The sequence below is a fragment of the Macrotis lagotis genome, chromosome 1, assembly GCF_037893015.1.
Source record: "Macrotis lagotis isolate mMagLag1 chromosome 1, bilby.v1.9.chrom.fasta, whole genome shotgun sequence".
NCBI classification, from domain to species: domain Eukaryota; kingdom Metazoa; phylum Chordata; class Mammalia; order Peramelemorphia; family Peramelidae; genus Macrotis; species Macrotis lagotis.
This window is the reverse complement of record NC_133658.1, coordinates 121,423,954-121,437,398: the sequence shown is the minus strand read 5'-3', so window position 1 is coordinate 121,437,398 and position 13,445 is coordinate 121,423,954.

Sequence of the window (13,445 nt, the reverse complement as noted above, 5' to 3'; positions counted from 1 at the left end):
AAGAAAATCATGAGGAAGTAAAAGCAAAAAACATTTTTTAAAAGTTTTTTAAAGTTTTTTTTTTAATCTGCATTCTGACTCCATAGTTCTTTCTCTGGATATGGATGGTATTTTCCATAAGAAGTTTTCTGAAATTGTATTGGATCACTTGTATTGATGAAAAGAACTGAGTCTATCATGGTTGATTTTCACACAATGTTGCCGATACCAGATAAAATGTTCTGGTTCTGTTCACTTCATTCAGTATCAATCCAGGTTTTTCTGAAATCATCCTGCTCATCATTTCTTACAGAATGATAGTATTCCATTACATTCATATACCACAACCTGCTCAGCCATTGCTTTACTGTGCATCTTAATGGAAAGGATAAAAGTAGACAAAGTATTTTATGAACATTCTCATTTAATTGCAACTCTAAAGATAGTCATTCCTCTGCCCTCACCATCCTCAACTAGTTTACAAGAATCCAACTTTGGACAAGGCATTTTCTGATTAAAAAAAAAGAATGATTAAGTTTTTCATCCAATGAAAGTGGATTTATGGATTGGGGAATGTGATTTCTTTAATCTTGTTGTTATTATTAAAGATTGCTATTTTTAATTTAATTTAATTTAATTCAGTATTAAAGATTTCATTTCAAATCAAAATTCTAATTAGCTTAATCCAAATTCCAGCTCTGCTATTAAGGGTCTTAGTCATTTCACTTTTCTGAGTCTCCATTTCCCTGTATAGAAAAGGAAAGGCTTAAATTCAATGATCTCATCAGACTCTTCCAGTTCTAGTATGAAGAAGTCAAATCTGATACTAGGACACAATGATTTTTTTTTCCCTATCAGAGACAACATGGCACCAAATAGAAAACTGGACCAAGAAGCATTTAACCTAACGTGTAGTCCTGGCTTTGCCACTCACCAGATAGGTGGTGCAGTAGATGGAGCACCAGTCCTGGAGTTAGGAGGACCTGAGTTCGAATGTGACCTCAGACACTTGATCCTTACTAGCTGTGTAGCTTGGGCAAGTCACTTAATCCTGCTTGTCTTACATCCAGGGCCATCTCCAGTTGTCCTGATCCATATCTGATCACTGGACCCAGATGGTTCTGGAGGAGAAAATGAGGCTGGTGACAATAGCATAGCACCCCCCTTCATTCAAATCCAGTTTAGTTACTTGTCATGGCTTCATTTCCCTGATGTTATTCAGAGAATGAAGTACAAATATTATCACCTTCAAAATTAGCACCTTCCTCGTGCTCAGTTTCTTTGGATGTCGAGGGATTTCGATTAGAACATATTTCATGACAGATCAGATCTAAAACTATAATTTCATATTTTTGAGTGAACAGGACTTAAGTCAAAAGAATGTTTCATTAACTAATAAAGCTATAAACTCCAACTATAGTTTGCAATTGATTGGTGTGTTATTCAGTTCTCACCCAAAATCTAATGGCTACCTTTCTTTTACAAGAAGACTTTCCAAGTTCCATTTAATATTAATGCCTTCCCCCTGGGTTAACCTGAAAAATATGTGTGAGTGTGTGTGTGTGTGTGTGTGTGTGTGTGTGTGTGTGTGTGTCTGTGTGTGTGTATAGTTTGCACATTATCTCTTCCCATTAGACTGAACCCCTTAGGAACAGGGACTGTTTCCTCTTTCTTTGTATCCCCAGTATTTAGCCAGGACTTGGCACAGAGTAGGTTCTTCATAAATACTTGTTAAGTGACTACACTCGGTCACAAAACTAAGAGCCAGTTTTTAGCAAAATGATGGTACTGTTCCTTCAAAAAAAAGGACTGTTATAATTATGAGTTCTAATGTTTAAAATTAACAAGTGAATGTTATTAAGAAAACGAAGCTTGATGTAGTTGGTATTACAGTGCCAAATCGTGTTTTTCCTAAAATTCATCTGTAGATTATGTATGGATTTCTAGAATTAAATGACTTCCTAGAACAAAAAAAGGGGTGAGTTGTAAGAGGAGTGGACAGAAGGGTGAGGAAAGGACCGTGTATGAAAATTACTATGTGTTTGTAATGCACTACAGGGGAATTTCCCAATTTGAGTCATTCCCCAAATGATCACCATATCTTAAGATAAGTTATTATGAACCACAATAACAGATGGTATTGATCAAAAATACATGCTATATCAGGGAATAAAAAAATATTAAACACTATATATATCAGTCATTGAGATAAATGCTGAGAATAAAAAAAAGGCAAAAACACAATCCCTGACCTCAATGGGGAAGACAACATGCAAGTAGTTACCTACTTACAGGAGATATAGACAGATAGATAAACAGAGATAGAGGTATATGCATATACATATATATATATATGGTAATCTCAGAAGGAAGGCAGTGGAACATTAAGGGGCAGACTAGGAGATTCATTAATATACATGTAGTATATCTTTTCACAATTCTAGGAAATTCTAGGAAATAAATAATATATGTTGCTCAAAATGAAAGAAGAAAAATGTATTGACAATGATCAGGGAATTTGCTGTGGTCAGTGGATTTTTCCCACCGTTGATTTGCTGCTATCAGACTTCTGATTTTATCTCAAGACCATATGATAGGAATTAATATTAACTATCTCTACTGATGCCAGTGTTACCATACCTAATAGTGAGAGTGATGTTGACAATAAAGCCTAATTAAACTGTTATCTTTGACTTAGAAGTTGCCCTGTTGTCTTCATGACAGGATGACCCAATATACTGAGCAACAGAGAAGGGGATTTTAGTTAAGAAAGAAAAGACATGATCCCCTTTTGGGTGATTGTTATAGATTGTTTTGCAAACTGTATTGCATTAGCAATTGCTACTTTTTGCTAAATTAATGTATAAAATAAAAAAAAATCATGGTATCTTTTAAACATTTATTCATTTAGCAAATATTTTTCCCTCTTCTGCCCCACTCCACTGAACACTTAAAAAAAAGAAACTAAGAAAAAAGGAAACTTTCATAAAAATATGAATAGTCTACAAAAACCATTCCCCACATTGTCCATAGCCAAAAAAGTATGTCTCATGCTGCATGTTAAGTCCATAATATCTCTAGTAGAAAAAGGGCATCATGTTTCATCTTCAGTTCTCTGGCTTTGTAGTTCATCATTACATAGATCAAAATTCTAAAATCTTCAAAATTTGTCTTTTTTACTATTGTCACTGTATAATTTTTCTCCTAGCTCTACTCATTTAACTTTGCATCAGTTCTCACTTTACTTAGGAACTATCTATTTTGTCCTTTTTTATGACACAAGAATATTCCTTTACATTTAAAATCAATGATTTGTTTATTCTTCAATATATGAGCAATTTAGATGTCTTTTTTACAAAAATGTTTTTCATGTCTTTTGTGTATTTATTGTGGTTATTTCTCAATGTAAGTCCTTTCCTCACTACTGCACCCTCTTTTTTAATAAGAAAAATAGATTATTCAAAATCCACTGAAAATTATTTCATTTTCCATCCTTTGTCACACCTCTAGTCCCTATTTGTCTACTAAGAAAAATTATTTGTGCTTTGTCATTGTCTGCTGGGACGAAAATTGGTTGTTGCATTTAGCTTAGTTTAGATGCATTTTACTGTTTCTATTAATAAATGAATTCCTTAATTGCATTAATATTATTGTCCTCTGATTCTGCTTTGTTTCTTCAACATAAATCCAGACAATTCTTTCTCTGTTTCTCTGAATTCTTCATATTTATCATTTATCATTGCACAATAATATTCATTGTATTAATATACCACAGTTTATTTAGTCATTTCCAAAATGAACATTCACTTTGTTTCCAGTTTTTTTTTTTGCTACAAAAGTGCCTGTGTGAATATATGTGTGTTAATGTCCAGATCTGTATGTATTTGTAACTTTTCTTTCTATTTTTGATTTTTATGTGCTTTATACCTATATCATCTACTGGATTACTAGATACAAAAATATGAACAATTTAATGAGTTTTCTTTTATAATTTCAAATTGTTTTCCAGAATGGGTTAAACCAATTCATTGAGTCTATGGGAGTTTTTGATGTAGTCTTGACAGCCCATGGAAGTAGAATTAAAAACTTCTTTCTCAAAAGAAGCATGAAAATTCTTTACAAACATTGAATCATTATAGTGCTGGGGTTTTTTTTTTAAACCCTCTTCTCATTATTTAAATACCATCTGAAAATTCTGTGAGATTTTAAGTGCTCATTCTTCTTCCACTTACTAACTAAAAGAGTTCTTACTTTTAAAAGAAGCATTTGTTCTGCTTTTCAGGTGGACAAATAAGTTTCAAGAATATTTATTCATAATAAGGATTTTTTTAAAACACATGATTGCTCTTAAACTTAATTCATAAGAAATCATTTCTAAACACTCATAAGAAGCCATCTCAAAGTGACACAGCTTATTTTTCTCAGTGCCATTTCACATGGACATGTGACCACTTATCACAGAAGAAATATTATATTGAGATAAAAGCCCAATTCTTCAGGCTCCTTGAATGGGAACTTTGAGAAACTGCTGTCTTACTTACAATAAAACAAAAAAGCAAAAATCAGGGCAAAAGAATATTCCATTATCATATCAATGGAGCAATCTCAGGATATATAAATTAGTTTGGACTTTGTGACAATTAAGATCCCTTCAAACATTAAAATTCATTAAAGTGATAATGTTAGATCCTTTTAGATCCTCAGAAGTCAGTTCTTATTTAAATTTGGGGAGGGTTTTTTTGTTTCAATTTGCTTTTTTATCATGAGCAACCTTATGATATTCTAACTGAAGAAAGATAATGAATTGGACCCAGAATTAAATATGAAAGGGATAGGTTGGGCTGTCTTTAGGAAGCTACACTTCTTTTAATGTCCTAACTTCTACCTAAAATCATGATCCATCCCTTATCATAGTACAATTCCAGGGACAGCATAAGACTTTAAGTCATAAAATACCCTGGTCCCTCAAAATTAAAGTGGAACATCACTGAAAGACAAAGTGGGGGTACATGGTGAATCAAAACAAATCATAAAACATACTAATATTTCACTGCTAAGTGAAGAATTATACTTAAGATGAAGTACAAATGATATCTGACTGAAAAAAGGTGGGGGACTAGTTATAGAGTAAGAATGAACAATAACAGATGGACAGTACATGTACCCATTGGACCCATGAAATTTAAGGGTTTTGGGGGGTTTTTTTTGTTTGTTTGTTTTGCAAGGCAAATGGGGTTAAGTAGCTTGCCCAAGGCCACACAGCTAGGAAATTATTAAGTGTTTGAGGTCGGATTTGAACTCAGGTACTCCTGACTCCAGGGCCAGTGCTCTATCCACTCTACCACCTAGCCGCCCCTGGACCCATGAAATTTAAAGAGACTGAGAGGAAGACCCTTTAAACAGAGCCTCTGTAGTTTTGGGGAAAACACTGACAAGAGTTATACAAAATGGGAAGGCATGGATGGAGTACCCCAGTGAATAAGATCAAAGTTTCTTCATGTAGCCAAATATGGAAAAGTTTTTAGTTTCTCAGCTGCTGAGTCTCACTCAAATAAAAAAAAAAATCTTAAAACATTCTCATCTCCAATACAAAATTCTTCCTTTCTTCATAACTAAAAACTGATGTTTTTTTTTTTATGTTTCCTCATAGGAGAACTAGGCATGAGTGAATATATGTGAGATAGATCAACATTCACATAGACAGGAGTCAGAGATGAACAAGAATCAGAGGGAACAGACACATGGAGAGAAAGAGAGATACCTAGACAGCAAGAAATGAGGTATTTTGTCTGTAATAATCTCTGCAATATCAAGAAGCTAGAGCTGCAAGAAGCTGCAATGAAATTCTCAACCAACTCCTCTGCTTTGGTGTAGCACCCTTAAGACCATGGGACTTTACCATCTCATTTGTAGCTATGTGTTGTGCCTTCTACTAGAATGCAAGTTTTTAAGAGTATACTTTTCTATTTCTATCCCAAGCACTTAGCAAAGTACTCTGTACATAGTACATGTTTAATAAATTGCCATTAATTCATTTATACACTCTATTAGATGGAGTGAAGAGAAGTTTAAAGGGTGTATACTCTCATACCCTTCTTTCAACTCCCTTAGCTTATAACCTAGACAGATAGATAGGTCAGTGGATAAAGTGCAGGGCACAGAATCTAGCCTCAGACATTTCCTAGTTGTGTGACCCTGGGCAAGTCATTTTTTGTCTCAATTCACTCATCTGTAAAATGAGCTAAAGAAGGAAATGGCAAACCATTCCAGACAAGAAAACCCCAAATGGGGTCATGAAGATGCAAACACTACTGAAAAATGACTGAACAGCTTATAGACCTATGTTTATCAGACTGCATGGGGAACAGAGATGAGTAATCAACTCTGGGGAAGAGAAGAGATCATTCCAAGAAACAAGTGATCAAATGTCTCATGGTGATTTCAATTCTTTTGTATTTAGCTTGAATTCTATATTTTTAATATATGACCTTTTGCTATAATGTCATGTATTTAATTCATGTTGGTCAGGGTGAAATTCCAGAGAGAAATAAGAGTTAATGAGCAATAGTTTTGAAACAGATAACATATTTCAAAAAGTTCAAGGAATATGACTGTGGTAGTTGGGTACCACAATATAAGGAATCACCTAGGATACTGTAGGATAATGTACCAGGATTCTCTGATATGTCTGCAAGTGATTGGTAACAGGTTCTGCATCATGTGAAGGTCTGAAAATGGAATGGTATAATTCTATGTGTAGACATGTTATTACATCTCCCTTGGATATTACATTCTACATAAGCCTGTGTGACATTCCCATAGCATGGAGATATCCATCTAAACTGTGGCAATCTCATAAACAGGCAATAGTAAGAAGTAAAATTTAGTTGGTATGGAGCTCTGAAGTAGGAGTAGATATAGCTAGAGAGTAGAAAAGATATAAGTGGGGGGAGGCAGCTAGGTGGTGCAGTGGATAGAGCACCGGCCCTGGAGTCAGAAGTACCTGAGTTCAAATCTGGTTTCAGACACTTAAGAATTACCTAGCTGTGTGGCCTTGGGCAAGCCACTTAATCCCATTTGCCTCGTAAAAGCCTAAAAAAAAAAGAGATATTAGTGGGAAGCTGTAGTGGCATTGGTAAAAAAGCAAGATAACTAGAAGTCATATAACTGAATAACATATAATTGAATAACTGAATAGCACACACAGAAATTTATATTCAATTGTTCAGACAACTAAGTGATACAATGGAAAGAGAGTTCTCCTGGAGTTAGTAATACTCGAGTTCAAATCCATCCTCAGATATTTACTAGCTGTATATCCTGGGGGAAGTCACTTTACCTCTGCCTCAGCTTTCTCAACTGAAAAAATGAGAATAATCATCATTCCTTCCTTCCAGGAAGGATGTGAAAATCAAATGAGATATTTATAAAGTACTTATCTCAATGTCTGAACCATATCATGTGTTATATAAATGCTTGTTGTTGTTCAATTGTTTCAGTTGTATCCAGCTCTTCATGATCTCATTTGGGGTTTTCTTGGCAAGATACTGGAGTGGTCTGCTATTTCTTTCCTCAGCTCATCTTACAGATGAAGAAGATAAAGGTAAAGAAGGTTAAATAACTTGCCCAGGGTCACATAGCTAATGTGTCTGAGAATAGATTTAAACTCAAGTCTTCCTGACTTCAGCAGATCTGATGTGCCATGTAGTTATATAAATGCTTATATAAATGCTTATGCCTTATATAAATGCTAAGTGTTATTATCATTAGTATAATAGTGATAGCAGTAGCAGTAGAAGTTACAGTAGTAATAGCAGTAGTAGCAGCAGTAGCTAGCATTAACAGTAGTAATAATAGCAGTAACAATAGCAGCAGCAATAGTAGTAATAGCAGTACTAATAGCAAAAGTGGCAGTCATAGCAACAATAGTAGCAGTAGTTGATGCAGTAAAATAGTAGCAGCAACCACAGCAGTAGTAACAGTAGCAGTGGTGGTGGTGGCGGTGGCGGTGGTGGTGGCGGCGGTGGTGGTGGTGGTGGTAGTGGTGGCGGTTGTGGTGGTGGTGGTGGTGGCATAAGGAGCAAACCAGACCAATCACCATGCAGAGCATACTAAGACAAACATAGAGCAACTGAGGTATCCATATTCATCTAAAGTGAATCCTAAGAAGCCCAAGACTTCCAAGACTTACAGCAAAGTTCTCCAACACCTTACCAGAATAACTCAGATATGTCCCCTCCTGCCATACAGAAAATACAGTGGGAGTCTTGTAGAGAGTATAAATTTGTACGCTTAGTCCTATTCCCCTAGCTTATAGCACTATTCTGATAAGTAGCATGGGAGTAGAGACTCAAACCATCCCAGGACTACATCTTAGGAAATAAATGAATAACTTTTACTAATCTACCTATATAGTTATTTACCTAGCGTTTTGTTTTATGTAACTTTTTTTAACCTTACAATGACATTACCAGTTTAATTCTGGGGTTGTGAGGGGAGAGATCAGTAGAAAATGGAGGAAGAGGAAAGAAGTGCTCACAAGCAGTGGTTTTGGATAAATATATCCTAAGAACCTGAATTGGGAGGTTTTTTGGCTATATCTTAAGGTTTTCCATGGTAATTAAGATAATATAACAGACCCAGTTTAAAGAAAAGTTTATTTAATTTAAAGTGTTTGGAAAATTCTCAATGATAAATAATGTTAGAAATGTATCTCACTTAGCTACAATTAGACATTAGGGATAATAAAAATCATTCCTAAGTAAAAGGATATGTGATATCTTTTCTTCTGCTACAGTTCACTATTCACATTTGTTTGTAAAACACTTTGTAAAAAAAAATTCATAAAAAATCCCTAGGTAAAAAATAAATTAAAATCATGGTTTATAATATGAGAAAATATAATAACTACTACGCATACTTTTAAATTTAGAAGTATCTAATGCCAGTATAGAATGTAAATAATTATAACTCATGCTTATGTAGCACTTGATGCTTTATATACATTCATTTTATCTACACAACAATACAAGTACTATTATCATTGTTTTATATATAAGGAAGTTGGGATTCAAAGAAATTGTCTACCATCACATTAGCAAGTAAATGTCAATTTTTAAACTTATATTCTCTGATTCTCAAACCAGTAGGCATAACTATGCTCATAATAATTTATTAAATCCTAACTGTGTTAATTTTATGAGAGTGTGGTCTAACTGAAAGAAGTTATAGGATTCAGATTCAAATACTGCCTCAGGATCTGTAGGTGACTTTGGACAAGTCATTTAATGTTCCTGGGTCTCAGTTTTCTCAGCTACTAGCTGCTTTTGATTGCATTCAGATCACTAAGCTGAGATGAATTACACTGGCAGGTATTGAAAGAACTGGCATATGGGATCCTGGAGGCACTGCTTGTGGTCTTTCAATGATGATATAGAATGAGAGATATATCAAAGAATTAGGGAAGGCTTAAATGTCTCAGTAACTTTCTGTAAATTATAGACCATGAATTTATGTTTAATTACTAACAAAATTCTAAAAGATTTTTATTAAAGAGTGTCAGGGAATATCTAGGAAAGGAAATGAGGATCACAAAGCTAGCTTGGATTCATTGAGACCCTGATATGTCAAATGACCCTCATTTGCTTTTTTGACAGTTTCTAAGCTTATACTGTAGATCAAGGAAAAGTTATAGATTAGGGCTTTTTAATTTATTTTTCATGTCATAGATCCTGTTGGTAGTCCAGGGAAGGTTAAAGACTCCTTGGAGTAATGTTTTTAAATCTATATGAGAAAATATATAGGATTACAAAGGCAATCAATTATATCAATCATCAAAAAAATATTATGCTATCAGATCTCAATTTAAGAATTCCAGCTACAAATAGTTTACCCTTAGTAAAGCAACTAATAGAGTGTTTCATGTCATTCTTGTGGGAAATGTGGAGAATTTAAAGCTGTTCATAACCTAGAACCCTTTAAGAAGAATGGAAAGTCTTCTTAAATCTTACTCCCCTAAATGTATCTTACATCCAAAGACACAGGCCTCCTGGCTGTTCCATGAACAAGATATTCTCTCTCTTGGCTCTGGGCATTTTTTCTGACTGTCCCCCATGCCTAGAATACTCTCCCTCCCCCTCTCTAATTGTTAGTCTCCCTAGCTTCCTTTGAGTCTCAACTAAAATTCCACCTCTCACAGGAAGCTCTTCCAACCCCTGTTAATTCCAAAGCCTTCCTGTTAATTATTTCCTATTTTATTCTGTATATGGGTTGCTTTACATATATTTGTTTGCATGTTGTTTACAAACACACACACACACACACACACACACACACACACACACACACACGGCACTATGTTTTGACCCTATCCTTTCATATTCAAAGGTGATTTGGATAAAGATATCTATGGCAAACTTATCAAAATAATGCAATAGATTATAGAGTTGGAATAGAAAAAGCTGAAACATTGGGCCACATTGAAGAGGTGAAATTAATAAGAATAAATGTAAATCTTACATTAGAATCCACACATTCACAACTTCTCAAGCATTAAATGGAGGAGGTACAGCTAAACAACAGGTTTTCTGAAAAACATGGGGTTTTAATGGACAATATGAATTGACTTTATGATATGGCAACCAAGAAAGTTGATATAATCTTTGTACATGTTAAGAGAGAGAGAGAGAGAGAGAGACTGTCCATAACTAGAAGAGTAGTCCTATCATACTCCATTCTGCAGGGAACATCTTAAGTGTTGTGTTAAGTTTTGGGTGCCTCATCTTGAGAAGGAACTTGATAAAATCTGGTGTCCAAAAATGGACAATGAAGAAAATAAAGGGCCTCAAGTTCATGCCATGAAGACTGGTTGAAAGAGCTGGAAGTATTTATTCTGAAGAAGAGAACTGAGAGAAAGGGGGAAGGAACTTGATTTCTGTCTTCAAGTATTATGGAAAAGGAATTAGATTCATTCGGATTGTACCCAGAGGGCAAATCACCCCTAGGAGCAGTAGGTAGAAACTGCAAAGAGATAAATATAAAACTGACACAAGGAAAAACATACTAATTGTTAGAAATGCCCAAAAGTGAAATGGGCTGCTTTGGGAGTTGGTATTTTCCCCATCATTTGGAGGTCTTCAAGCAAAGGCTGATTATTTGTCAGATCCATTGTAGAAGAAGTGCTTTTTCCCAGCACAGAATGGATCACTTCTCAGGTCCCTTTCAAGTCCTAAAACAACTCCTAAAATCAACACTATAATTCAGTGATTCTTATATGTAAGTGAGGCCTTCAGGAGCATGTTTGCATCTTCATTTTCAAAATCACATTGTGACCCCAGAAATTAAGTAGGGAATAAAAGCAGAAGTAAAACTTCTCCATATCTAACACTGCCCCTATTTACTTTAAACATGGGTCATATTTCATAATCAGACTCTCCTCATTACCCAGAGACAGAGGGTCATGGAAAACAGGAAATAGCAAAATGTAAGAGAAAAAAATCCCCAGATTTATATCAACAATTCATCCCTCAGTCAACATTTTGGTCAGAAGAGGGGAATTCCCTTACAGTGTCTAAACCAATAAAAAAGCAGCTGAGTGAAAAGATCACATACCACAATATAGAAGGTTAACTCAGGAAACTCCCCTTTAGACCATGTCAGAAATGGAGGACTGCTTCTTAAGACTAAACCAAACAAACCAAGTAGCTGTTCCTCTCCTGGGTTTTTGTGCTGAAGCTTGATAATAATTCTCAAGGGATCCCATTTCCAGAGCTTTTGAAAGCCCATGGCTCACATCCCAGGGAAGTTAATGCTTTAAAGTTTTCTCAGCCCCTTGACACAGGCTCTTGTTAAGCCAGATGTATATTTTTTTTTCTTAGGAACTTTCTTAACAGAGTTGTCCTTTTGCAGTTTCCCACATATTAGTCCTGGGACAGATCCATCAAATTTTAGATGACTTAATCAGAAGTACCAGGGTCACATTTCTAAGCTATAGCTGACTCAAAAAAAGGAGAGGAACCTTTTCAGCACTGAAGAGAAATAAAATAAGCCATCAACAATAAGTTATTTATGATGGAATATCTTCTGGTCATTCATAGTAAAGGAAAAAACACACATGAATTTTGATGGGTAGTGGTTTGGCAGGTGGTATTTGATCATTGGTATACTGATAAAATTCTACTGCTATAACTATTATCATATCCAGATAGAACCTTTAATTAAGGTGAAGCAAGTGGAACTTTCCCCCAGGGTATCAAAGTTTAGAAGACATTGACTTTATTTGAACTTTCCCTGCTTTTGACTTGCTTTGATTTCCCCTTTCCCATGGGGATAGCCCCCTTTGCAGGGTCTTCCTGATATCTCAGCATCTCTGTCTTCCTGTCAAGGCACCTTGTTTCACAATCATCCCCCTCCCCTACACATACTGATATAACCGATATTTAAGAGAATCTGTCTCAAAAAGTTTGAGGACGCACTTGTCTTTTACCCTAGGCACTAAAGTGGCTAATTATTCCTTGATATTCTTTGGTCTAGAATTCAAAGTTCAGAAGGAAAAAAAACCTCCTTGAGTAAGACAACTAAAGAAACAAAGGTGATTTTTTTTGTTTTTTAGGTTTTTTGCAAGGCAAACGGGGTTAAGTGGCTTGCCCAAGGCCACACAGCTAGGTAATTATTAAGTGTTTGAGTCTGGATTTGAACCCAGGTACTCCTTACTCCGGGAACGGTGCTTTATCCACTATGCCACCTAGCTGCCCCTGAAACAAAGGTTTTTTGTGTGTGTGTGTGTGTGTGTGTGTGTGTGTGTGTGTGTGTGTGTTGTGAGTGTGCAGCAGACTGGAGTAAGAGAAGTGTTCCCCATAAATTCATCTTTCCTCAAATAGATACAAGACTTAGGTATGTTTGTTATTACTATTGCTGGCACTATTGTTTTCCTAAAGGAGAAAATATTCTGAATTCAAGTTACCATGAAATTCTGCTCTTTAAGCCTCATCATCATCAAGGACCAAAAGTTACCCCATTCATGATCACAAATTCTACCTGCAAATGATGTGACTCGGAAAACCATCTAAATCCAACACTTCTCCAAAACTTTTGCAAATGTAGCTTCCTTGCCTTTGTTTAATAATAAAGTGCTACTTGTTACAAACATTTTTAAGTATAAAATTGTAAATTAAATTAAAATTATGGACAAAATTATTTAAAATCATCTTTCCCCACAGTTTGAGAAAGAAAGGCCCTCTATTGCTAATTTATGTTTTCTTTAGCTAATAGAATAGAACCCAAATATTTTCTGCATATAAAACAAGAAGCCATGATAGTTTTTTTCATTTGATAGTATCAAACTATGTTCTATACATGAATTGATGTCATACCCTTTATTCATGGGAAAATTTTGGGACACTAAGAATTTAAATAAATTCACTAAGTCACACAGTCAAATAAAAAAATTAGAGATGTGATTCAATTTT